Raw genomic sequence first — 26,317 nt, forward strand, 5'->3', positions numbered from 1 at the left:
AAAACTGAACTAACATCCAAACGTAGAAACGTAGAGGAATTTGGAGATATTTTTTCAGATACCTTCCACAATCCCAGCACTCCCAAAGACTGGAAATCTGATTTATCAAAATTACAGAAAAACCTTCAAAAAAGGATTAGGCTCACCTGGGATATCACTACATTAGAAAACTACCACAAAAATAAATTATCACCCAGAGGCTTACGACCACGTATCTTCCCCTCCTTCCCTTTGGCCACAGACAACCTTAAAACTGAATGGGAAAACAGCCTATTAAAATGTTCTAATGAACTAATTCTAATCTTGATCAAACATGACAATCTGATATTAGATCAAGTAGAAAAAAATATCGAAGAATTGGGTCAAAACTTAGAAACCTGGGAGAAAGACCTATCTTTCCAAAACACATTTGAAAAATACAAGAAAGATCTGGATATATATGAAACCAATATTATAGAAAGGAAACGCACCAAATTCCTACGAGACAAAAACGACTTCTCCCTAGGAAAAATCTTTCGTTGGCATTCTCCCACTCCACGTCCTAGAGGAGGACCACCTAGAGAAGATCCGAGCTCTTCGGAATTAGAATCATCATACAGTGAAGACTCCGCCACGGAACATCCTGAAGGAAGTACCCACACCCATAGATACAACAAAAGTGAGGACCCTTTTTTAGGGAGAGGCCAACATACCAGAGGCAGAAGCAAGCCACAAGGCCGACAAGAAGGGGGGGGACGAAACACAGACAGAAACAAGCGAGATTGGACCACCCCAAGAACATCTCACTATCCGGTACGGACAACCAGGAAGTGACAACTACCGACAAATTACAAATTATCAACCTCAGTACCAAAATCATTACGGAAGATCAATTAGAGGTTCTTAGCAAGGGTCTATCTTTTTCACCCACATCACCCTTTGATAGGTTTCTGTGGGAGAAGGATCTCAGACTCTTCGGCCGCAAATTATTATTAAAAAAATTTTTTTGCTAAATCCTCTGTTGACTCAAGTATTATGACTTCACTATCCAGCCATTCAGGACCTTTGGAGGATCCTAGTGTATCAATAACACCACTGACCGAAGAAGATTATACAGCTATCCAAATACTGGAGGAGCTGCATATGGAATCAGCCTCGGACATCCCTGCTTCACGAAAAATAAGACCCACATGCAAACTGAAGTCCACCTTTTTCCCTCCTGACACCAACAGCCCAGAAATCAGGGTCTTTTTGGATCTAGTCTCCAAAGAATTTGACGAGATCCAGACCAATTCTCGCAAAAGATGTCTCACCAAAAATCTCAAATACAGAGAGAGACAAGCTCTTAAAGAGATTAAAACATGGACTGACACCGTTATCAAACCCTCGGATAAGGGTGGTAACATTGTCATATGGCCCATCGCAATGTATGAAGAGGAAGCACGGAGACAACTGTTGGACACATCCTGTTATATCAGATTGCCACTTAATCCCACAATAAAATTCCACAAGCAATACATGCACATGATTACAGAGGCATTTGCCACTGGAGCTATCACACAACAAGAGGCTAAATACCTTGAGGTCTCGAATCCCAGGGTTCCTACCTTTTACTTATTGCCAAAAATACACAAGAATATCAACAAACCACCTGGGAGACCCATAGTGTCAGGGAATGGGGGACTCTTGGAAACCCCAAGCAAATTTCTGGATTTACATCTCAGAGACCATGTCATGACATTACCCTCCTACCTTAAGGACACTTCTGATCTCCTAAGGAAAATACATGACATATGTCTAAATGAGAACTGTATCCTAGTCACCTTAGATGTGGAAGCCCTGTATAGCAGTATTTCACACTCACAAGGAATACAAGCCACCAAATTCTTCCTGGATATGGAAGAAAAAAATGTATTTCATGATTTCCTATGTGAAATGTTGAGTTTTGTTCTCAATAAAAATTATTTCACCTTTGGTGACCAATTTTTTCAGCAAATTCGGGGAACAGCAATGGGTGCAGCCTGTGCACCCACATATGCCAACCTGTTCCTCGGCTGGTGGGAACAAACAATAGTCTTCAACGATGATAATCATATCTACACAAAACATATCATCAATTGGCTGAGATATATTGATGATATCTTTGTGATCTGGGAAGGAGATGAGAAACTCCTGTTGGACTTCATTAACATCCTCAATGTAAACAATTTGAACATTTTTCTCACTCACTCAATCAGCAGAGACAAGATATCTTTTTTGGACTTGAATATCTACAAGACAACAAGTGGGACTTTGGCTACAGAACTCTTTCGTAAGGATACAGCCACAAACAGTATATTGCACCAAACAAGCTCACATTTCCCACCTACTATTGAAAACATCCCAAAAGGGGAATTTCTTCGTCTTAGACGCAACTGCACAGAGGAGAAGGTGTTCAAACAGAAAAGCAGAGAACTTATGACCAGGTTACAAGCTCGGGGATACAGTAAACGCTCTCTGAAGAGAGCTCAACAATCTATTTCAAAAACCAACAGGGAATCCCTGATCTTCCAGGACAAACTCCAAGAACAAAAGGCTGACACCAAGATTCGATTTGTAGGGACCTTCTGTCCCGAATGGCGTCTACTAAAAAAGGCCATTCAGAAACATCTACCTGTCCTACATCTGGATCCAGAGTTATCACCTTTATTGGATCCCACTTTACAAATCAGTTGGAGGAGATCCAAGAACATCAAAGACACGTTGGTTCAGAGCCATTTTTCACGTGAAATGACCAAATCCAAACTCCCTAAGGGATCCTTTCCATGTGGGCAATGTAAGGCTTGCCCACAGATACAGATAACTGACTGTGTCAAGGACAGACATGGCAAGGATATTTCCATACAACACTTCTTCAACTGCGACACACAAGGAGTAGTCTATTGTCTAACCTGTCCTTGCAATCAACGATATGTAGGCATGACGACTAGAAAATTCAAAACTAGGATTTTAGAACATATGGGCTCCATTCGCAACTCATCGTCAGATCTTCAAAAAGGCAAAAAACTAACATCAGTAGCCAGACACTACCATGCTGCACATCATGACTCACCAAGTGATATGCGCGCCTTTGGCCTAGATAGGGTCCATCTAGGCATACGCGGTGGTGACTTAAGCAAAGAACTTATTAAGAAGGAAAGTGAATGGACTTTCAGGTTAGGTTGTCTCAAACCATTGGGTCTGAATGAATACATCAATTACAGTGCATTTCTGTAACCTACTTTCTATATAGCACCCATCAAGTGTCCTCGCTTCCTTCCCTTACACCCCTCAGTACACTCTCATCCAGTACACCCCTATTCATAACACATCACATTCACCCTTCTTTCATCAGCACTTTCACGCCCACCTCCACCACATACTCGGCACCATCACATCCGCAGTCCATTCACATGCACCTCACATCCATCCCATTACAGTGACCCAGCAAATTCCGACATATTTCACAACCTACTAACACGTTTCCACACAGCACTCCCATTGTCAACCCACTCCTATCCCTTACATCTCTACTCCCCTTCCTCATCTCACCATATCATTATACTTCTCGCCCACACAAGATCATCACCTTCGACACCACACACACATTCCCACCACACTGCAAACCACAACACCCCAACCATATCCCAACACCCCATATCCCAACACCCCAACACCCCACAATCTTAAACCCCCTCCCCCCTTCCCCCTCTCTCCCCCGCCTTTCCCCCCCCCCCCACTCCATCCCCCCCATTCCTTTCCACCTCACTCCCCATCCTTTCCATACCATCCTTTCTCACAATCATTCCCACCACTTCCATCGACGTCACTTGCATTATTAATCCAAATTAACATATTCATGAATATCCTCATGCAATGTTTACAACGTGTTTGTTTATAACTCCAGACAAGATATGCTGTCCTAACATATTTTTCCAGCAATTATCATTTATTATACTTAAATTTAATCTATTCTTATCATCTAAATATTTCATAAACAATTTGTGAAAGCTTCAATTTTATTATTTTCATTCATTTATTCTTTTTTGCTAATTTTCCCCATTTTATTTTTATTTATTTTTATTTTTATTTCCATTTTTTCACTATGCCCACTTATATAATAAGCAAGATGCTCATTTTTTATCTAATAACCTTGTATATTTCTCACACATATTCTCTGTTTTTTCCTTTTGTGCAATGGGCCACTAATTGCAAGCATAATAGGGAACCAATACTAAACAGAACAACCGTTCCACCTGTGCAGCAATTTACAAACACAGGACACGCCTCCCTTTTGATTGGACAACGACCAGCTCCCTTGCAAGATAAAGCCTGCACTATCCCCTCTGGGAACAGGAAGTGATCAAGCCCGGTGAACGGGTGAAACTAGTTTTCCGTTCCCTATCCCCACTGCCTGGGTGTGACAGCTGATTCCGGACATCCTGAACCACGAGCCGCTCTTTCCCCAGCAGCCGCTGCATCAACCCGCCGCCGCTAGATACTGCCGCGATGGGACCAGGAACATTGTGTCTCTCTTCTCCTCAGCCAACCTGACCACGTCTCCACAATACATCAGGTACTTTGATCGGCAGTGCGGCTATAAACGAACTGCTCAGCTCCTGGGAACCAGTGTATCCTGCATCTTCAATTTGCCTGGACTTTGACACGGACATTCCGCACTCAGAAAGTATCCTGCTCATATTAGTGACTGATCGTTCCATACAATTCCGGGTAATATCTGCTCAATATCAGCATCTTTTTGCATATTTATATTTGATAATAGCATTCATCAAGCTGTTTTTTGCAAGTACCCGTTTTACAGATAGTCGGCATTTAGCGGCTTAATACCACATAGGATACTGTTTAAACCTTTATTTTCAGTCATTTTGATCTAATCATTTGGCTGAGCAATTTATCACTATCCTCTATACTGCGTATTATATAGCATTGCTGCAGCTCTGTATAATCAACTGTTGTTCATTATCTCTTTCTCTTTTCACCTGATACCATTTTGGTACAATGTGCAATAATCTGTCAGCATCAAATTGATGGTGATGCATGGTTCCAATCAATTTAATTATCTGCTAATTGTGTACAATTGCTCTTTATCACACCAAGTACCTTTATCATAGGTACTATCAGCATCTTGCAATCATATTATATAGTATTTCTGCAGCTCTGCATACAGCGGAACACAAATAAGAAACTGTTGTTCATTTTCTCCTTCTTTTTCCACCTGATACCATTTTGGTATAATTATAATAATCTGATAGTAGCAAATTGATGGTGATGTATGGGTCTAATCAATTTATTTGACTGCTAATTGTGTACAAATTGCTTTTTATCACACCTAGTACCTTTATCATAGGTACTATCAGCATCCTGCAATCAAGCAGCCCATTGTCTATCAACCAATTTTTTTTTTTTTTTACCTATCAGTATCGTTTCCTTTTCCTCACTTTATACTATCTTCAGGACTCTCACCACTGATTCAGGGGTAATTATCCCGGTCTAACGGTGGCAGCAGATCCCCTATTTTCCTCCTCCACTCATTCTCTTGTCTTTTCTTTTATTTCTCCATTTTCGTGAACTCTCATCAGTGATTCTCGAGCCCTCGATATCTAATATTTTTTCTACTATCATACCACACTGGTAACGCCCGAATCCTTCCGATCTTGGAAGCTAAGCAGTGTAGGGCTGGGTCAGTACTCGAGTGGGAGACTCTCGAGGAATACTCAGTTTAGTAGAAATTCCTGGACGGTTTTGCTCAGCGTCTAACACTGACAGCAGATTCATCTTGCTCATTCCATCTTTAATCATCCCATCTGTCTCCTCATCATCGCTCATGAGAGAATAAAAACGCTTCAATTTTCAGGGTCTCCAGCTGTTATTATCGCACCCAGGCATTCCAGAACAATATTCAGTATTTACACTGTAATTAATTCGTTCTGTGTTCCCCCTTTCTATTCCCCAACTCCCCCCCACCCTTCCCCCCACCCCTACCTCCAATTTTTGACAGTAAACTCTACTATTTTATCAATTATTGTTAATAAAAGTTATATTTAAAAATTCATTTATAATCTTTACTTATTGTCTCTTCTGAGACCTCTTAAACATACAAGAGTGCACCCACAAAAGAGTCTTCTTCTCTCCCTTTTGTATGTCTTACCACTGACTCAGGGTGCACCACCAAACTCAAGATAACATTAGAAAACTCAGATTTTCTCGTTGTATTATGTATTTTGGTTCTAACAATATCTATTAGATACCTTACCATTCTCCAGTGCGGTATACCCCCAATACATTCTTGCAATTTTATTACTATACATAAAAAAGACATGCACAGTGGGCTCGTTGGTCAAGGGGTATAATTCTTGCTTAGGGTGCGAGAGATCCCTGGTACAAATCCCGGATGAGCCCATCTTTTACAGGCATATACTTATGCAAACTTAATAAAATGTCAAGCATTTGGTGGTATATTGGGTACACTATAGATTCCATTTTGTCTAAGTAACCTTGAGTGACTATAAAGTCTCATTTTGACAAACAAAAAACTGTCAAAATGAAATTACAGGTTTTTCTCTTACCTTTCTTTTGTCTAAGTAACCCTGAGTGGCTTAAAAGAATAGTCTCATTATGACTAACAAAAAGATCAACAATAAATTGCAGGTGTTTATTTTGTCTTTCTTCTGGGTCTGCATGCTTGAGTTGCACACAGTATGTGACAAGTCTTAGGTTCCAACTATCAAAAAAGTCCAAACTCTATTGGGACCTCTAAATCTTGGCACTGCACATTTTAAATATGCATACTTGGATAGCAAGTAACCTTAAGTTATTATTTTTGCAATACTACATACACATTTTGTTGTTTTAAGTTGTTATGTTATTTTTAAAACGTTACATCTTCATTAAATGAAATTGTGTGTTTGCTCCAGCTTTTTGCATTTTTTCTTAAATAATTTGAGTTTTACTTTAAAAATGGTAAAATCTGAATGAGAGTTTATTATGCAGTTGGCTCGTTGGTCTAGGGGTATGATTCTCGCTTTGGGTGCGAGAGGTCCCGGGTTCAAATCCCGGACGAGCCCATGGTTTCATATACTTTTATAGTCCTTAATATCTGATAGTATTTAATAGCATTTTAAAATACTCACTAATGTATACAAACAGGTTTACTTACAATTTCATTAATATACATAAAAAAGACATGCACAGTGGGATCGTTGGTCAAGGGGTATAATTCTTGCTTAGGGTGCGAGAGATCCCTGGTACAAATCCCGGATGAGCCCATCTTTTACAGGTATAAACTTATGCATACTTAGTAAAATGTCAAGCATTTGGTGGTATATTGGGTAAACTATAGATTCCATTTTGTCTAAGTAACCTTGAGTGGCTTAAAAGTCTCATTTTGACAAACAAAAAACTGTCAAAATGAAATTACAGGTTTTTCTCTTACCTTTCTTTTGTCTAAGTAACCCTGAGTGGCTTAAAAGAATAGTCTCATTATGACTAACAAAAAGATCAACAATAAATTGCAGGTGTTTATTTTGTCTTTCTTCTGGGTCTGCATGCTTGAGTTGCACACAGTATGTGACAAGTCTTAGGTTCTAATTATCAAAAAAGTCCAAACTTTATTGGGACCTCTAAATCTTGGCACTGCACATTTTAAATATGCATACTTGGATAACAAGTAACCTTAAGTTATTATTTTCGCAATACTACATACACATTTTTTTGTTTTAAGTTGTTATTTTTAAAATGTTACATCTTCATTAAATGAAATTGTGTGTTTGCTCCAGCTTTTTGCATTTTTTCTTAAATAATTTGAGTTTTACTTTAAAAATGGTAAAATCTGAATGAAAAGTCATTACGCAGTTGGCTCGTTGGTCTAGGGGTATGATTCTCGCTTTGGGTGTGGGAGGTCCCGGGTTCAAATCCCGGACGAGCCCATGTTTTCATGTACTTTTATAGTCCTTAATATCTGATAGTATTTAATAGCATTTTAAAATACTCACTAATGTATACAAACAGGTTTACTTACAATTTCATTACTATACATAAAAAAGACATGCACAGTGGGCTCGTTGGTCAAGGGGTATAATTCTTGCTTAGGGTGCGAGAGATCCCTGGTACAAATCCCGGATGAGCCCATCTTTTACAGGCATATACTTATGCAAACTTAGTAAAATGTCAAGCATTTGGTGGTATATTGGGTACACTATAGATTCCATTTTGTCTAAGTAACCTTGAGTGGCTATAAAGTCTCATTTTGACAAACAAAAAACTGTCAAAATGAAATTACAGGTTTTTCTCTTACCTTTCTTTTGTCTAAGTAACCCTGAGTGGCTTAAAAGAATAGTCTCATTATGACTAACAAAAAGATCAACAATAAATTGCAGGTGTTTATTTTGTCTTTCTTCTGGGTCTGCATGCTTGAGTTGCACACAGTATGTGACAAGTCTTAGGTTCCAACTATCAAAAAAGTCAAAACTCTATTGGGACCTCTAAATCTTGGCACTGCACATTTTAAATATGCATACTTGGATAGCAAGTAACCTTAAGTTATTATTTTCGCAATACTACATACACATTTTGTTGTTTTAAGTTGTTATGTTATTTTTAAAACGTTACATCTTCATTAAATGAAATTGTGTGTTTGCTCCAGCTTTTTGCATTTTTTCTTAAATAATTTGAGTTTTACTTTAAAAATGGTAAAATCTGAATGAGAGTTTATTATGCAGTTGGCTCGTTGGTCTAGGGGTATGATTCTCGCTTTGGGTGCGAGAGGTCCCGGGTTCAAATCCTGGACGAGCCCATGGTTTCATATACTTTTATAGTCCTTAATATCTGATAGTATTTAATAGCATTTTAAAATACTCACTAATGTATACAAATTGGTTTACTTACAATTTCATTAATATACATAAAAAAGACATGCACAGTGGGATCGTTGGTCAAGGGGTATAATTCTTGCTTAGGGTGCGAGAGATCCCTGGTACAAATCCCGGATGAGCCCATCTTTTACAGGTATAAACTTATGCATACTTAGTAAAATGTCAAGCATTTGGTGGTATATTGGGTAAACTATAGATTCCATTTTGTCTAAGTAACCTTGAGTGGCTTAAAAGTCTCATTTTGACAAACAAAAAACTGTCAAAATGAAATTACAGGTTTTTCTCTTACCTTTCTTTTGTCTAAGTAACCCTGAGTGGCTTAAAAGAATAGTCTCATTATGACTAACAAAAAGATCAACAATAAATTGCAGGTGTTTATTTTGTCTTTCTTCTGGGTCTGCATGCTTGAGTTGCACACAGTATGTGACAAGTCTTTGGTCCAACTATCAAAAAAGTCCAAACTCTATTGGGACCTCCAAATCTTGGCACTGCACATTTTAAATATGCATACTTGGATAACAAGTAACCTTAAGTTATTATTTTCGCAATACTACATACACATTTTTTCGTTTTAAGTTGTTATTTTTAAAATGTTACATCTTCATTTAAATGAAATTGTGTGTTTGCTCCAGCTTTTTGCATTTTTTCTTAAATAATTTGAGTTTTACTTTAAAAATGGTAAAATCTGAATGAAAAGCCATTACGCAGTTGGCTCGTTGGTCTAGGGGTATGATTCTCGCTTTGGGTGCGAGAGGTCCCGGGTTCAAATCCCAGACGAGCCCATGTTTTCATGTACTTTTATAGTCCTTAATATCTGATAGTATTTAATAGCATTTTAAAATACTCACTAATGTATACAAACAGGTTTACTTGCAATTTCATTACTATACATAAAAAAGACATGCACAGTGGGCTCGTTGGTCAAGGGGTATAATTCTTGCTTAGGGTGCGAGAGATCCCTGGTACAAATCCCGGATGAGCCCATCTTTTACAGGCATATACTTATGCAAACTTAATAAAATGTCAAGCATTTGGTGGTATATTGGGTACACTATAGATTCCATTTTGTCTAAGTAACCTTGAGTGGCTATAAAGTCTCATTTTGACAAACAAAAAACTGTCAAAATGAAATTACAGGTTTTTCTCTTACCTTTCTTTTGTCTAAGTAACCCTGAGTGGCTTAAAAGAATAGTCTCATTATGACTAACAAAAAGATCAACAATAAATTGCAGGTGTTTATTTTGTCTTTCTTCTGGGTCTGCATGCTTGAGTTGCACACAGTATGTGACAAGTCTTAGGTTCCAACTATCAAAAAAGTCCAAACTCTATTGGGACCTCTAAATCTTGGCACTGCACATTTTAAATATGCATACTTGGATAGCAAGTAACCTTAAGTTATTATTTTCGCAATACTACATACACATTTTGTTGTTTTAAGTTGTTATGTTATTTTTAAAACGTTACATCTTCATTAAATGAAATTGTGTGTTTGCTCCAGCTTTTTGCATTTTTTCTTAAATAATTTGAGTTTTACTTTAAAAATGGTAAAATCTGAATGAGAGCTTATTATGCAGTTGGCTCGTTGGTCTAGGGGTATGATTCTCGCTTTGGGTGCGAGAGGTCCCGGGTTCAAATCCTGGACGAGCCCATGGTTTCATATACTTTTATAGTCCTTAATATCTGATAGTATTTAATAGCATTTTAAAATACTCACTAATGTATACAAACAGGTTTACTTACAATTTCATTAATATACATAAAAAAGACATGCACAGTGGGATCGTTGGTCAAGGGGTATAATTCTTGCTTAGGGTGCGAGAGATCCCTGGTACAAATCCCGGATGAGCCCATCTTTTACAGGTATAAACTTATGCATACTTAGTAAAATGTCAAGCATTTGGTGGTATATTGGGTAAACTATAGATTCCATTTTGTCTAAGTAACCTTGAGTGGCTTAAAAGTCTCATTTTGACAAACAAAAAACTGTCAAAATGAAATTACAGGTTTTTCTCTTACCTTTCTTTTGTCTAAGTAACCCTGAGTGGCTTAAAAGAATAGTCTCATTATGACTAACAAAAAGATCAACAATAAATTGCAGGTGTTTATTTTGTCTTTCTTCTGGGTCTGCATGCTTGAGTTGCACACAGTATGTGACAAGTCTTAGGTTCTAATTATCAAAAAAGTCCAAACTTTATTGGGACCTCTAAATCTTGGCACTGCACATTTTAAATATGCATACTTGGATAACAAGTAACCTTAAGTTATTATTTTCGCAATACTACATACACATTTTTTTGTTTTAAGTTGTTATTTTTAAAATGTTACATCTTCATTAAATGAAATTGTGTGTTTGCTCCAGCTTTTTGCATTTTTTCTTAAATAATTTGAGTTTTACTTTAAAAATGGTAAAATCTGAATGAAAAGCCATTACGCAGTTGGCTCGTTGGTCTAGGGGTATGATTCTCGCTTTGGGTGTGGGAGGTCCCGGGTTCAAATCCCGGACGAGCCCATGTTTTCATGTACTTTTATAGTCCTTAATATCTGATAGTATTTAATAGCATTTTAAAATACTCACTAATGTATACAAACAGGTTTACTTACAATTTCATTACTATACATAAAAAAGACATGCACAGTGGGCTCGTTGGTCAAGGGGTATAATTCTTGCTTAGGGTGCGAGAGATCCCTGGTACAAATCCCGGATGAGCCCATCTTTTACAGGCATATACTTATGCAAACTTAGTAAAATGTCAAGCATTTGGTGGTATATTGGGTACACTATAGATTCCATTTTGTCTAAGTAACCTTGAGTGGCTATAAAGTCTCATTTTGACAAACAAAAAACTGTCAAAATGAAATTACAGGTTTTTCTCTTACCTTTCTTTTGTCTAAGTAACCCTGAGTGGCTTAAAAGAATAGTCTCATTATGACTAACAAAAAGATCAACAATAAATTGCAGGTGTTTATTTTGTCTTTCTTCTGGGTCTGCATGCTTGAGTTGCACACAGTATGTGACAAGTCTTAGGTTCCAATTATCAAAAAAGTCCAAACTTTATTAGGACCTCTAAATCTTGGCACTGCACATTTTAAATATGCATACTTGGATAACAAGTAACCTTAAGTTATTATTTTCGCAATACTACATACACATTTTTTTGTTTTAAGTTGTTATTTTTAAAATGTTACATCTTCATTTAAATGAAATTGTGTGTTTGCTCCAGCTTTTTGCATTTTTTCTTAAATAATTTGAGTTTTACTTTAAAAATGGTAAAATCTGAATGAAAAGCCATTACGCAGTTGGCTCGTTGGTCTAGGGGTATGATTCTCGCTTTGGGTGCGAGAGGTCCCGGGTTCAAATCCCAGACGAGCCCATGTTTTCATGTACTTTTATAGTCCTTAATATCTGATAGTATTTAATAGCATTTTAAAATACTCACTAATGTATACAAACAGGTTTACTTGCAATTTTATTACTATACATAAAAAAGACATGCACAGTGGGCTCGTTGGTCAAGGGGTATAATTCTTGCTTAGGGTGCGAGAGATCCCTGGTACAAATCCCGGATGAGCCCATCTTTTACAGGCATATACTTATGCAAACTTAATAAAATGTCAAGCATTTGGTGGTATATTGGGTACACTATAGATTCCATTTTGTCTAAGTAACCTTGAGTGACTATAAAGTCTCATTTTGACAAACAAAAAACTGTCAAAATGAAATTACAGGTTTTTCTCTTACCTTTCTTTTGTCTAAGTAACCCTGAGTGGCTTAAAAGAATAGTCTCATTATGACTAACAAAAAGATCAACAATAAATTGCAGGTGTTTATTTTGTCTTTCTTCTGGGTCTGCATGCTTGAGGTGCACACAGTATGTGACAAGTCTTAGGTTCCAACTATCAAAAAAGTCCAAACTCTATTGGGACCTCTAAATCTTGGCACTGCACATTTTAAATATGCATACTTGGATAGCAAGTAACCTTAAGTTATTATTTTTGCAATACTACATACACATTTTGTTGTTTTAAGTTGTTATGTTATTTTTAAAACGTTACATCTTCATTAAATGAAATTGTGTGTTTGCTCCAGCTTTTTGCATTTTTTCTTAAATAATTTGAGTTTTACTTTAAAAATGGTAAAATCTGAATGAGAGTTTATTATGCAGTTGGCTCGTTGGTCTAGGGGTATGATTCTTGCTTTGGGTGCGAGAGGTCCCGGGTTCAAATCCCGGACGAGCCCATGGTTTCATATACTTTTATAGTCCTTAATATCTGATAGTATTTAATAGCATTTTAAAATACTCACTAATGTATACAAACAGGTTTACTTACAATTTCATTAATATACATAAAAAAGACATGCACAGTGGGATCGTTGGTCAAGGGGTATAATTCTTGCTTAGGGTGCGAGAGATCCCTGGTACAAATCCCGGATGAGCCCATCTTTTACAGGTATAAACTTATGCATACTTAGTAAAATGTCAAGCATTTGGTGGTATATTGGGTAAACTATAGATTCCATTTTGTCTAAGTAACCTTGAGTGGCTTAAAAGTCTCATTTTGACAAACAAAAAACTGTCAAAATGAAATTACAGGTTTTTCTCTTACCTTTCTTTTGTCTAAGTAACCCTGAGTGGCTTAAAAGAATAGTCTCATTATGACTAACAAAAAGATCAACAATAAATTGCAGGTGTTTATTTTGTCTTTCTTCTGGGTCTGCATGCTTGAGTTGCACACAGTATGTGACAAGTCTTAGGTTCCAATTATCAAAAAAGTCCAAACTTTATTGGGACCTCTAAATCTTGGCACTGCACATTTTAAATATGCATACTTGGATAACAAGTAACCTTAAGTTATTATTTTCGCAATACTACATACACATTTTTTTGTTTTAAGTTGTTATTTTTAAAATGTTACATCTTCATTAAATGAAATTGTGTGTTTGCTCCAGCTTTTTGCATTTTTTCTTAAATAATTTGAGTTTTACTTTAAAAATGGTAAAATCTGAATGAAAAGCCGTTACGCAGTTGGCTCGTTGGTCTAGGGGTATGATTCTCGCTTTGGGTGTGGGAGGTCCCGGGTTCAAATCCCGGACGAGCCCATGTTTTCATGTACTTTTATAGTCCTTAATATCTGATAGTATTTAATAGCATTTTAAAATACTCACTAATGTATACAAACAGGTTTACTTACAATTTCATTACTATACATAAAAAAGACATGCACAGTGGGCTCGTTGGTCAAGGGGTATAATTCTTGCTTAGGGTGCGAGAGATCCCTGGTACAAATCCCGGATGAGCCCATCTTTTACAGGCATATACTTATGCAAACTTAGTAAAATGTCAAGCATTTGGTGGTATATTGGGTACACTATAGATTCCATTTTGTCTAAGTAACCTTGAGTGGCTATAAAGTCTCATTTTGACAAACAAAAAACTGTCAAAATGAAATTACAGGTTTTTCTCTTACCTTTCTTTTGTCTAAGTAACCCTGAGTGGCTTAAAAGAATAGTCTCATTATGACTAACAAAAAGATCAACAATAAATTGCAGGTGTTTATTTTGTCTTTCTTCTGGGTCTGCATGCTTGAGTTGCACACAGTATGTGACAAGTCTTAGGTTCCAATTATCAAAAAAGTCCAAACTTTATTAGGACCTCTAAATCTTGGCACTGCACATTTTAAATATGCATACTTGGATAACAAGTAACCTTAAGTTATTATTTTCGCAATACTACATACACATTTTTTTGTTTTAAGTTGTTATTTTTAAAATGTTACATCTTCATTTAAATGAAATTGTGTGTTTGCTCCAGCTTTTTGCATTTTTTCTTAAATAATTTGAGTTTTACTTTAAAAATGGTAAAATCTGAATGAAAAGCCATTACGCAGTTGGCTCGTTGGTCTAGGGGTATGATTCTCGCTTTGGGTGCGAGAGGTCCCGGGTTCAAATCCCAGACGAGCCCATGTTTTCATGTACTTTTATAGTCCTTAATATCTGATAGTATTTAATAGCATTTTAAAATACTCACTAATGTATACAAACAGGTTTACTTGCAATTTTATTACTATACATAAAAAAGACATGCACAGTGGGCTCGTTGGTCAAGGGGTATAATTCTTGCTTAGGGTGCGAGAGATCCCTGGTACAAATCCCGGATGAGCCCATCTTTTACAGGCATATACTTATGCAAACTTAATAAAATGTCAAGCATTTGGTGGTATATTGGGTACACTATAGATTCCATTTTGTCTAAGTAACCTTGAGTGACTATAAAGTCTCATTTTGACAAACAAAAAACTGTCAAAATGAAATTACAGGTTTTTCTCTTACCTTTCTTTTGTCTAAGTAACCCTGAGTGGCTTAAAAGAATAGTCTCATTATGACTAACAAAAAGATCAACAATAAATTGCAGGTGTTTATTTTGTCTTTCTTCTGGGTCTACATGCTTGAGTTGCACACAGTATGTGACAAGTCTTAGGTTCCAACTATCAAAAAAGTCCAAACTCTATTGGGACCTCTAAATCTTGGCACTGCACATTTTAAATATGCATACTTGGATAGCAAGTAACCTTAAGTTATTATTTTTGCAATACTACATACACATTTTGTTGTTTTAAGTTGTTATGTTATTTTTAAAACGTTACATCTTCATTAAATGAAATTGTGTGTTTGCTCCAGCTTTTTGCATTTTTTCTTAAATAATTTGAGTTTTACTTTAAAAATGGTAAAATCTGAATGAGAGTTTATTATGCAGTTGGCTCGTTGGTCTAGGGGTATGATTCTCGCTTTGGGTGCGAGAGGTCCCGGGTTCAAATCCCGGACGAGCCCATGGTTTCATATACTTTTATAGTCCTTAATATCTGATAGTATTTAATAGCATTTTAAAATACTCACTAATGTATACAAACAGGTTTACTTACAATTTCATTAATATACATAAAAAAGACATGCACAGTGGGATCGTTGGTCAAGGGGTATAATTCTTGCTTAGGGTGCGAGAGATCCCTGGTACAAATCCCGGATGAGCCCATCTTTTACAGGTATAAACTTATGCATACTTAGTAAAATGTCAAGCATTTGGTGGTATATTGGGTAAACTATAGATTCCATTTTGTCTAAGTAACCTTGAGTGGCTTAAAAGTCTCATTTTGACAAACAAAAAACTGTCAAAATGAAATTACAGGTTTTTCTCTTACCTTTCTTTTGTCTAAGTAACCCTGAGTGGCTTAAAAGAATAGTCTCATTATGACTAACAAAAAGATCAACAATAAATTGCAGGTGTTTATTTTGTCTTTCTTCTGGGTCTGCATGCTTGAGTTGCACACAGTATGTGACAAGTCTTAGGTTCCAATTATCAAAAAAGTCCAAACTTTATTGGGACCTCTAAATCTTGGCACTGCACATTTTAAATATGCATACTTGGATAACAAGTAACCTTAAGTTATTATTTTCGCAATACTACATACACATTTTTTTGTTTTAAGTTGTTATTTTTAAAATGTTACATCTTCATTAAATTAAATTGTGTGTTTGCTCCAGCTTTTTGCATTTTTTCTTAAATAATTTGAGTTTTACTTTAAAAATGGTAAAATCTGAATGAAAAGCCATTACGCAGTTGGCTCGTTGGTCTAGGGGTATGATTCTCGCTTTGGGTGTGGGAGGTCCCGGGTTCAAATCCCGGACGAGCCCATGTTTTCATGTACTTTTATAGTCCTTAATATCTGATAGTATTTAATAGCATTTTAAAATACTCACTAATGTATACAAACAGGTTTACTTACAATTTCATTACTATACATAAAAAAGACATGCACAGTGGGCTCGTTGGTCAAGGGGTATAATTCTTGCTTAGGGTGCGAGAGATCCCTGGTACAAATCCCGGATGAGCCCATCTTTTACAGGCATATACTTATGCAAACTTAATAAAATGTCAAGCATTTGGTGGTATATTGGGTACACTATAGATTCCATTTTGTCTAAGTAACCTTGAGTGGCTATAAAGTCTCATTTTGACAAACAAAAAACTGTCAAAATGAAATTACAGGTTTTTCTCTTACCTTTCTTTTGTCTAAGTAACCCTGAGTGGCTTAAAAGAATAGTCTCATTATGACTAACAAAAAGATCAACAATAAATTGCAGGTGTTTATTTTGTCTTTCTTCTGGGTCTGCATGCTTGAGTTGCACACAGTATGTGACAAGTCTTAGGTTCCAACTATCAAAAAAGTCCAAACTCTATTGGGACCTCTAAATCTTGGCACTGCACATTTTAAATATGCATACTTGGATAGCAAGTAACCTTAAGTTATTATTTTCGCAATACTACATACACATTTTGTTGTTTTAAGTTGTTATGTTATTTTTAAAACGTTACATCTTCATTAAATGAAATTGTGTGTTTGCTCCAGCTTTTTGCATTTTTTCTTAAATAATTTGAGTTTTACTTTAAAAATGGTAAAATCTGAATGAGAGCTTATTATGCAGTTGGCTCGTTGGTCTAGGGGTATGATTCTCGCTTTGGGTGCGAGAGGTCCCGGGTTCAAATCCCGGACGAGCCCATGGTTTCATATACTTTTATAGTCCTTAATATCTGATAGTATTTAATAGCATTTTAAAATACTCACTAATGTATACAAACAGGTTTACTTACAATTTCATTAATATACATAAAAAAGACATGCACAGTGGGATCGTTGGTCAAGGGGTATAATTCTTGCTTAGGGTGCGAGAGATCCCTGGTACAAATCCCGGATGAGCCCATCTTTTACAGGTATAAACTTATGCATACTTAGTAAAATGTCAAGCATTTGGTGGTATATTGGGTAAACTATAGATTCCATTTTGTCTAAGTAACCTTGAGTGGCTTAAAAGTCTCATTTTGACAAACAAAAAACTGTCAAAATGAAATTACAGGTTTTTCTCTTACCTTTCTTTTGTCTAAGTAACCCTGAGTGGCTTAAAAGAATAGTCTCATTATGACTAACAAAAAGATCAACAATAAATTGCAGGTGTTTATTTTGTCTTTCTTCTGGGTCTGCATGCTTGAGTTGCACACAGTATGTGACAAGTCTTAGGTTCTAATTATCAAAAAAGTCCAAACTTTATTGGGACCTCTAAATCTTGGCACTGCACATTTTAAATATGCATACTTGGATAACAAGTAACCTTAAGTTATTATTTTCGCAATACTACATACACATTTTTTTGTTTTAAGTTGTTATTTTTAAAATGTTACATCTTCATTAAATGAAATTGTGTGTTTGCTCCAGCTTTTTGCATTTTTTCTTAAATAATTTGAGTTTTACTTTAAAAATGGTAAAATCTGAATGAAAAGCCATTACTCAGTTGGCTCGTTGGTCTAGGGGTATGATTCTCGCTTTGGGTGTGGGAGGTCCCGGGTTCAAATCCCGGACGCGCCCATGTTTTCATGTACTTTTATAGTCCTTAATATCTGATAGTATTTAATAGCATTTTAAAATACTCACTAATGTATACAAACAGGTTTACTTACAATTTCATTACTATACATAAAAAAGACATGCACAGTGGGCTCGTTGGTCAAGGGGTATAATTCTTGCTTAGGGTGCGAGAGATCCCTGGTACAAATCCCGGATGAGCCCATCTTTTACAGGCATATACTTATGCAAACTTAGTAAAATGTCAAGCATTTGGTGGTATATTGGGTACACTATAGATTCCATTTTGTCTAAGTAACCTTGAGTGGCTATAAAGTCTCATTTTGACAAACAAAAAACTGTCAAAATGAAATTACAGGTTTTTCTCTTACCTTTCTTTTGTCTAAGTAACCCTGAGTGGCTTAAAAGAATAGTCTCATTATGACTAACAAAAAGATCAACAATAAATTGCAGGTGTTTATTTTGTCTTTCTTCTGGGTCTGCATGCTTGAGTTGCACACAGTATGTGACAAGTCTTAGGTTCCAATTATCAAAAAAGTCCAAACTTTATTAGGACCTCTAAATCTTGGCACTGCACATTTTAAATATGCATACTTGGATAACAAGTAACCTTAAGTTATTATTTTCGCAATACTACATACACATTTTTTTGTTTTAAGTTGTTATTTTTAAAATGTTACATCTTCATTTAAATGAAATTGTGTGTTTGCTCCAGCTTTTTGCATTTTTTCTTAAATAATTTGAGTTTTACTTTAAAAATGGTAAAATCTGAATGAAAAGCCATTACGCAGTTGGCTCGTTGGTCTAGGGGTATGATTCTCGCTTTGGGTGCGAGAGGTCCCGGGTTCAAATCCCAGACGAGCCCATGTTTTCATGTACTTTTATAGTCCTTAATATCTGATAGTATTTAATAGCATTTTAAAATACTCACTAATGTATACAAACAGGTTTACTTGCAATTTTATTACTATACATAAAAAAGACATGCACAGTGGGCTCGTTGGTCAAGGGGTATAATTCTTGCTTAGGGTGCGAGAGATCCCTGGTACAAATCCCGGATGAGCCCATCTTTTACAGGCATATACTTATGCAAACTTAATAAAATGTCAAGCATTTGGTGGTATATTGGGTACACTATAGATTCCATTTTGTCTAAGTAACCTTGAGTGACTATAAAGTCTCATTTTGACAAACAAAAAACTGTCAAAATGAAATTACAGGTTTTTCTCTTACCTTTCTTTTGTCTAAGTAACCCTGAGTGGCTTAAAAGAATAGTCTCATTATGACTAACAAAAAGATCAACAATAAATTGCAGGTGTTTATTTTGTCTTTCTTCTGGGTCTGCATGCTTGAGTTGCACACAGTATGTGACAAGTCTTAGGTTCCAACTATCAAAAAAGTCCAAACTCTATTGGGACCTCTAAATCTTGGCACTGCACATTTTAAATATGCATACTTGGATAGCAAGTAACCTTAAGTTATTATTTTTGCAATACTACATACACATTTTGTTGTTTTAAGTTGTTATGTTATTTTTAAAACGTTACATCTTCATTAAATGAAATTGTGTGTTTGCTCCAGCTTTTTGCATTTTTTCTTAAATAATTTGAGTTTTACTTTAAAAATGGTAAAATCTGAATGAGAGTTTATTATGCAGTTGGCTCGTTGGTATAGGGGTATGATTCTCGCTTTGGGTGCGAGAGGTCCCGGGTTCAAATCCCGGACGAGCCCATGGTTTCATATACTTTTATAGTCCTTAATATCTGATAGTATTTAATAGCATTTTAAAATACTCACTAATGTATACAAACAGGTTTACTTACAATTTCATTAATATACATAAAAAAGACATGCACAGTGGGATCGTTGGTCAAGGGGTATAATTCTTGCTTAGGGTGCGAGAGATCCCTGGTACAAATCCCGGATGAGCCCATCTTTTACAGGTATAAACTTATGCATACTTAGTAAAATGTCAAGCATTTGGTGGTATATTGGGTAAACTATAGATTCCATTTTGTCTAAGTAACCTTGAGTGGCTTATAAGTCTCATTTTGACAAACAAAAAACTGTCAAAATGAAATTACAGGTTTTTCTCTTACCTTTCTTTTGTCTAAGTAACCCTGAGTGGCTTAAAAGAATAGTCTCATTATGACTAACAAAAAGATCAACAATAAATTGCAGGTGTTTATTTTGTCTTTCTTCTGGGTCTGCATGCTTGAGTTGCACACAGTATGTGACAAGTCTTAGGTTCTAATTATCAAAAAAGTCCAAACTTTATTGGGACCTCTAAATCTTGGCACTGCACATTTTAAATATGCATACTTGGATAACAAGTAACCTTAAGTTATTATTTTCGCAATACTACATACACATTTTTTTGTTTTAAGTTGTTATTTTTAAAATGTTACATCTTCATTAAATGAAATTGTGTGTTTGCTCCAGCTTTTTGCATTTTTTCTTAAATAATTTGAGTTTTACTTTAAAAATGGTAAAATCTGAATGAAAAGCCATTACGCAGTTGGCTCGTTGGTCTAGGGGTATGATTCTCGCTTTGGGTGTGGGAGGTCCCGGGTTCAAATCCCGGACGAGCCCATGTTTTCATGTACTTTTATAGTCCTTAATATCTGATAGTATTTAATAGCATTTTAAAATACTCACTAATGTATACAAACAGGTTTACTTACAATTTCATTACTATACATAAAAAAGACATGCACAGTGGGCTCGTTGGTCAAGGGGTATAATTCTTGCTTAGGGTGCGAGAGAACCCTGGTACAAATCCCGGATGAGCCCATCTTTTACAGGCATATACTTATGCAAACTTAGTAAAATGTCAAGCATTTGGTGGTATATTGGGTACACTATAGATTCCATTTTGTCTAAGTAACCTTGAGTGGCTATAAAGTCTCATTTTGACAAACAAAAAACTGTCAAAATGAAATTACAGGTTTTTCTCTTACCTTTCTTTTGTCTAAGTAACCCTGAGTGGCTTAAAAGAATAGTCTCATTATGACTAACAAAAAGATCAACAATAAATTGCAGGTGTTTATTTTGTCTTTCTTCTGGGTCTGCATGCTTGAGTTGCACACAGTATGTGACAAGTCTTAGGTTCCAACTATCAAAAAAGTCAAAACTCTATTGGGACCTCTAAATCTTGGCACTGCACATTTTAAATATGCATACTTGGATAGCAAGTAACCTTAAGTTATTATTTTCGCAATACTACATACACATTTTGTTGTTTTAAGTTGTTATGTTATTTTTAAAACGTTACATCTTCATTAAATGAAATTGTGTGTTTGCTCCAGCTTTTTGCATTTTTTCTTAAATAATTTGAGTTTTACTTTAAAAATGGTAAAATCTGAATGAGAGTTTATTATGCAGTTGGCTCGTTGGTCTAGGGGTATGATTCTCGCTTTGGGTGCGAGAGGTCCCGGGTTCAAATCCCAGACGAGCCCATGTTTTCATGTACTTTTATAGTCCTTAATATCTGATAGTATTTAATAGCATTTTAAAATACTCACTAATGTATACAAACAGGTTTACTTACAATTTCATTACTATACATAAAAAAGACATGCACAGTGGGCTCGTTGGTCAAGGGGTATAATTCTTGCTTAGGGTGCGAGAGATCCCTGGTACAAATCCCGGATGAGCCCATCTTTTACAGGTATATACTTATGCATACTTAGTAAAATGTCAAGCATTTGATGGTATATTGGGTAAACTATAGATTCCATTTTGTCTAAGGTACCTTGAGTGGCTTAAAAGTCTCATTTTGACAAACAAAAAACTGTCAAAATGAAATTACAGGTTTTTCTCTTACCTTTCTTTTGTCTAAGTAACCCTGAGTGGCTTAAAAGAATAGTCTCATTATGACTAACAAAAAGATCAACAATAAATTGCAGGTGTTTATTTTGTCTTTCTTCTGGGTCTGCATACTTGAGTTGCACACAGTATGTGACAAGTCTTTGGTCCAACTATCAAAAAAGTCCAAACTCTATTGGGACCTCCAAATCTTGGCACTGCACATTTTAAATATGCATACTTGGATAACAAGTAACCTTAAGTTATTATTTTCGCAATACTACATACACATTTTTTTGTTTTAAGTTGTTATGTTATTTTTAAAATGTTACATCTTCATTTAAATGAAATTGTGTGTTTGCTCCAGCTTTTTGCATTTTTTCTTAAATAATTTGAGTTTTACTTTAAAAATGGTAAAATCTGAATGAGAAGCCATTACGCAGTTGGCTCGTTGGTCTAGGGGTATGATTCTCGCTTTGGGTGCGAGAGGTCTCGGGTTCAAATCCCGGACGAGCCTATGTTTTAATGTACTTTTATAGTCCTTAATATCTGATAGTATTTAATAGCATTTTAAAATACTCACTAATGTATACAAACAGGTTTACTTACAATTTCATTAATATACATAAAAAAGACATGCACAGTGGGCTCGTTGGTCAAGGGGTATAATTCTTGCTTAGGGTGCGAGAGATCCCTGGTACAAATCCCGGATGAGCCCATCTTTTACAGGTATATACTTATGCATACTTAGTAAAATGTCAAGCATTTGGTGGTATATTGGGTAAACTATAGATTCCATTTTGTCTAAGTAACCTTGAGTGGCTTAAAAGTCTCATTTTGACAAACAAAAAACTGTCAAAATGAAATTACAGGTTTTTCTCTTACCTTTCTTTTGTCTAAGTAACCCTGAGTGGCTTAAAAGAATAGTCTCATTATGACTAACAAAAAGATCAACAATAAATTGCAGGTGTTTATTTTGTCTTTCTTCTGGGTCTGCATGCTTGAGTTGCACACAGTATGTGACAAGTCTTAGGTTCTAATTATCAAAAAAGTCCAAACTTTATTGGGACCTCTAAATCTTGGCACTGCACATTTTAAATATGCATACTTGGATAACAAGTAACCTTAAGTTATTATTTTCGCAATACTACATACACATTTTTTTGTTTTAAGTTGTTATTTTTAAAATGTTACATCTTCATTAAATGAAATTGTGTGTTTGCTCCAGCTTTTTGCATTTTTTCTTAAATAATTTGAGTTTTACTTTAAAAATGGTAAAATCTGAATGAAAAGCCATTACGCAGTTGGCTCGTTGGTCTAGGGGTATGATTCTCGCTTTGGGTGTGGGAGGTCCCGGGTTCAAATCCCGGACGAGCCCATGTTTTCATGTACTTTTATAGTCCTTAATATCTGATAGTATTTAATAGCATTTTAAAATACTCACTAATGTATACAAACAGGTTTACTTACAATTTCATTACTATACATAAAAAAGACATGCACAGTGGGCTCGTTGGTCAAGGGGTATAATTCTTGCTTAGGGTGCGAGAGATCCCTGGTACAAATCCCGGATGAGCCCATCTTTTACAGGCATATACTTATGCAAACTTAGTAAAATGTCAAGCATTTGGTGGTATATTGGGTACACTATAGATTCCATTTTGTCTAAGTAACCTTGAGTGGCTATAAAGTCTCATTTTGACAAACAAAAAACTGTCAAAATGAAATTACAGGTTTTTCTCTTACCTTTCTTTTGTCTAAGTAACCCTGAGTGGCTTAAAAGAATAGTCTCATTATGACTAACAAAAAGATCAACAATAAATTGCAGGTGTTTATTTTGTCTTTCTTCTGGGTCTGCATGCTTGAGTTGCACACAGTATGTGACAAGTCTTAGGTTCCAATTATCAAAAAAGTCCAAACTTTATTAGGACCTCTAAATCTTGGCACTGCACATTTTAAATATGCATACTTGGATAACAAGTAACCTTAAGTTATTATTTTCGCAATACTACATACACATTTTTTTGTTTTAAGTTGTTATTTTTAAAATGTTACATCTTCATTTAAATGAAATTGTGTGTTTGCTCCAGCTTTTTGCATTTTTTCTTAAATAATTTGAGTTTTACTTTAAAAATGGTAAAATCTGAATGAAAAGCCATTACGCAGTTGGCTCGTTGGTCTAGGGGTATGATTCTCGCTTTGGGTGCGAGAGGTCCCGGGTTCAAATCCCAGACGAGCCCATGTTTTCATGTACTTTTATAGTCCTTAATATCTGATAGTATTTAATAGCATTTTAAAATACTCACTAATGTATACAAACAGGTTTACTTGCAATTTTATTACTATACATAAAAAAGACATGCACAGTGGGCTCGTTGGTCAAGGGGTATAATTCTTGCTTAGGGTGCGAGAGATCCCTGGTACAAATCCCGGATGAGCCCATCTTTTACAGGCATATACTTATGCAAACTTAATAAAATGTCAAGCATTTGGTGGTATATTGGGTACACTATAGATTCCATTTTGTCTAAGTAACCTTGAGTGACTATAAAGTCTCATTTTGACAAACAAAAAACTGTCAAAATGAAATTACAGGTTTTTCTCTTACCTTTCTTTTGTCTAAGTAACCCTGAGTGGCTTAAAAGAATAGTCTCATTATGACTAACAAAAAGATCAACAATAAATTGCAGGTGTTTATTTTGTCTTTCTTCTGGGTCTGCATGCTTGAGTTGCACACAGTATGTGACAAGTCTTAGGTTCCAACTATCAAAAAAGTCCAAACTCTATTGGGACCTCTAAATCTTGGCACTGCACATTTTAAATATGCATACTTGGATAGCAAGTAACCTTAAGTTATTATTTTTGCAATACTACATACACATTTTGTTGTTTTAAGTTGTTATGTTATTTTTAAAACGTTACATCTTCATTAAATGAAATTGTGTGTTTGCTCCAGCTTTTTGCATTTTTTCTTAAATAATTTGAGTTTTACTTTAAAAATGGTAAAATCTGAATGAGAGTTTATTATGCAGTTGGCTCGTTGGTATAGGGGTATGATTCTCGCTTTGGGTGCGAGAGGTCCCGGGTTCAAATCCCGGACGAGCCCATGGTTTCATATACTTTTATAGTCCTTAATATCTGATAGTATTTAATAGCATTTTAAAATACTCACTAATGTATACAAACAGGTTTACTTACAATTTCATTAATATACATAAAAAAGACATGCACAGTGGGATCGTTGGTCAAGGGGTATAATTCTTGCTTAGGGTGCGAGAGATCCCTGGTACAAATCCCGGATGAGCCCATCTTTTACAGGTATAAACTTATGCATACTTAGTAAAATGTCAAGCATTTGGTGGTATATTGGGTAAACTATAGATTCCATTTTGTCTAAGTAACCTTGAGTGGCTTATAAGTCTCATTTTGACAAACAAAAAACTGTCAAAATGAAATTACAGGTTTTTCTCTTACCTTTCTTTTGTCTAAGTAACCCTGAGTGGCTTAAAAGAATAGTCTCATTATGACTAACAAAAAGATCAACAATAAATTGCAGGTGTTTATTTTGTCTTTCTTCTGGGTCTGCATGCTTGAGTTGCACACAGTATGTGACAAGTCTTAGGTTCTAATTATCAAAAAAGTCCAAACTTTATTGGGACCTCTAAATCTTGGCACTGCACATTTTAAATATGCATACTTGGATAACAAGTAACCTTAAGTTATTATTTTCGCAATACTACATACACATTTTTTTGTTTTAAGTTGTTATTTTTAAAATGTTACATCTTCATTAAATGAAATTGTGTGTTTGCTCCAGCTTTTTGCATTTTTTCTTAAATAATTTGAGTTTTACTTTAAAAATGGTAAAATCTGAATGAAAAGCCATTACGCAGTTGGCTCGTTGGTCTAGGGGTATGATTCTCGCTTTGGGTGTGGGAGGTCCCGGGTTCAAATCCCGGACGAGCCCATGTTTTCATGTACTTTTATAGTCCTTAATATCTGATAGTATTTAATAGCATTTTAAAATACTCACTAATGTATACAAACAGGTTTACTTACAATTTCATTACTATACATAAAAAAGACATGCACAGTGGGCTCGTTGGTCAAGGGGTATAATTCTTGCTTAGGGTGCGAGAGATCCCTGGTACAAATCCCGGATGAGCCCATCTTTTACAGGCATATACTTATGCAAACTTAGTAAAATGTCA

General features: G+C 35.6%; 22 non-coding genes and 1 pseudogene across 22 annotated transcripts; all 23 read left to right on the plus strand.

Moving 5' to 3' along the window:
* Nucleotides 1–5,628: 5,628 nt before the first annotated feature.
* LOC134897235 (5S ribosomal RNA) lies at nucleotides 5,629–5,747 on the plus strand (annotated as a pseudogene).
* Nucleotides 5,748–7,010: 1,263 nt separating this feature from the next.
* Nucleotides 7,011–7,082, plus strand: TRNAP-UGG (transfer RNA proline (anticodon UGG)). Its single transcript has one exon. It is a non-coding gene; the product is annotated as a tRNA-Pro (tRNA).
* A 789-nt stretch (nucleotides 7,083–7,871) lies between these two features.
* TRNAP-UGG (transfer RNA proline (anticodon UGG)) lies at nucleotides 7,872–7,943 on the plus strand. The gene has a single exon. It is a non-coding gene; the product is annotated as a tRNA-Pro (tRNA).
* A 794-nt stretch (nucleotides 7,944–8,737) lies between these two features.
* On the plus strand, nucleotides 8,738–8,809 carry TRNAP-UGG (transfer RNA proline (anticodon UGG)). Its single transcript has one exon. It is a non-coding gene; the product is annotated as a tRNA-Pro (tRNA).
* A 789-nt stretch (nucleotides 8,810–9,598) lies between these two features.
* Nucleotides 9,599–9,670, plus strand: TRNAP-UGG (transfer RNA proline (anticodon UGG)). The gene has a single exon. It is a non-coding gene; the product is annotated as a tRNA-Pro (tRNA).
* A 794-nt stretch (nucleotides 9,671–10,464) lies between these two features.
* TRNAP-UGG (transfer RNA proline (anticodon UGG)) lies at nucleotides 10,465–10,536 on the plus strand. The gene has a single exon. It is a non-coding gene; the product is annotated as a tRNA-Pro (tRNA).
* A 789-nt stretch (nucleotides 10,537–11,325) lies between these two features.
* Nucleotides 11,326–11,397, plus strand: TRNAP-UGG (transfer RNA proline (anticodon UGG)). Its single transcript has one exon. It is a non-coding gene; the product is annotated as a tRNA-Pro (tRNA).
* Nucleotides 11,398–12,187: 790 nt separating this feature from the next.
* Nucleotides 12,188–12,259, plus strand: TRNAP-UGG (transfer RNA proline (anticodon UGG)). The gene has a single exon. It is a non-coding gene; the product is annotated as a tRNA-Pro (tRNA).
* A 794-nt stretch (nucleotides 12,260–13,053) lies between these two features.
* TRNAP-UGG (transfer RNA proline (anticodon UGG)) lies at nucleotides 13,054–13,125 on the plus strand. The gene has a single exon. It is a non-coding gene; the product is annotated as a tRNA-Pro (tRNA).
* Nucleotides 13,126–13,914: 789 nt separating this feature from the next.
* On the plus strand, nucleotides 13,915–13,986 carry TRNAP-UGG (transfer RNA proline (anticodon UGG)). The gene has a single exon. It is a non-coding gene; the product is annotated as a tRNA-Pro (tRNA).
* A 790-nt stretch (nucleotides 13,987–14,776) lies between these two features.
* On the plus strand, nucleotides 14,777–14,848 carry TRNAP-UGG (transfer RNA proline (anticodon UGG)). The gene has a single exon. It is a non-coding gene; the product is annotated as a tRNA-Pro (tRNA).
* Nucleotides 14,849–15,642: 794 nt separating this feature from the next.
* On the plus strand, nucleotides 15,643–15,714 carry TRNAP-UGG (transfer RNA proline (anticodon UGG)). Its single transcript has one exon. It is a non-coding gene; the product is annotated as a tRNA-Pro (tRNA).
* A 789-nt stretch (nucleotides 15,715–16,503) lies between these two features.
* On the plus strand, nucleotides 16,504–16,575 carry TRNAP-UGG (transfer RNA proline (anticodon UGG)). The gene has a single exon. It is a non-coding gene; the product is annotated as a tRNA-Pro (tRNA).
* Nucleotides 16,576–17,369: 794 nt separating this feature from the next.
* TRNAP-UGG (transfer RNA proline (anticodon UGG)) lies at nucleotides 17,370–17,441 on the plus strand. The gene has a single exon. It is a non-coding gene; the product is annotated as a tRNA-Pro (tRNA).
* Nucleotides 17,442–19,092: 1,651 nt separating this feature from the next.
* Nucleotides 19,093–19,164, plus strand: TRNAP-UGG (transfer RNA proline (anticodon UGG)). The gene has a single exon. It is a non-coding gene; the product is annotated as a tRNA-Pro (tRNA).
* A 794-nt stretch (nucleotides 19,165–19,958) lies between these two features.
* Nucleotides 19,959–20,030, plus strand: TRNAP-UGG (transfer RNA proline (anticodon UGG)). The gene has a single exon. It is a non-coding gene; the product is annotated as a tRNA-Pro (tRNA).
* A 789-nt stretch (nucleotides 20,031–20,819) lies between these two features.
* TRNAP-UGG (transfer RNA proline (anticodon UGG)) lies at nucleotides 20,820–20,891 on the plus strand. The gene has a single exon. It is a non-coding gene; the product is annotated as a tRNA-Pro (tRNA).
* A 794-nt stretch (nucleotides 20,892–21,685) lies between these two features.
* On the plus strand, nucleotides 21,686–21,757 carry TRNAP-UGG (transfer RNA proline (anticodon UGG)). The gene has a single exon. It is a non-coding gene; the product is annotated as a tRNA-Pro (tRNA).
* A 794-nt stretch (nucleotides 21,758–22,551) lies between these two features.
* TRNAP-UGG (transfer RNA proline (anticodon UGG)) lies at nucleotides 22,552–22,623 on the plus strand. Its single transcript has one exon. It is a non-coding gene; the product is annotated as a tRNA-Pro (tRNA).
* Nucleotides 22,624–23,412: 789 nt separating this feature from the next.
* Nucleotides 23,413–23,484, plus strand: TRNAP-UGG (transfer RNA proline (anticodon UGG)). The gene has a single exon. It is a non-coding gene; the product is annotated as a tRNA-Pro (tRNA).
* Nucleotides 23,485–24,274: 790 nt separating this feature from the next.
* TRNAP-UGG (transfer RNA proline (anticodon UGG)) lies at nucleotides 24,275–24,346 on the plus strand. Its single transcript has one exon. It is a non-coding gene; the product is annotated as a tRNA-Pro (tRNA).
* A 794-nt stretch (nucleotides 24,347–25,140) lies between these two features.
* On the plus strand, nucleotides 25,141–25,212 carry TRNAP-UGG (transfer RNA proline (anticodon UGG)). Its single transcript has one exon. It is a non-coding gene; the product is annotated as a tRNA-Pro (tRNA).
* A 789-nt stretch (nucleotides 25,213–26,001) lies between these two features.
* On the plus strand, nucleotides 26,002–26,073 carry TRNAP-UGG (transfer RNA proline (anticodon UGG)). The gene has a single exon. It is a non-coding gene; the product is annotated as a tRNA-Pro (tRNA).
* The last annotated feature ends 244 nt before the right edge of the window (nucleotides 26,074–26,317 follow it).

Source organism: Pseudophryne corroboree, chromosome 3 (assembly GCF_028390025.1).
Source record: "Pseudophryne corroboree isolate aPseCor3 chromosome 3, aPseCor3.hap2, whole genome shotgun sequence".
Taxonomy (NCBI): domain Eukaryota; kingdom Metazoa; phylum Chordata; class Amphibia; order Anura; family Myobatrachidae; genus Pseudophryne; species Pseudophryne corroboree.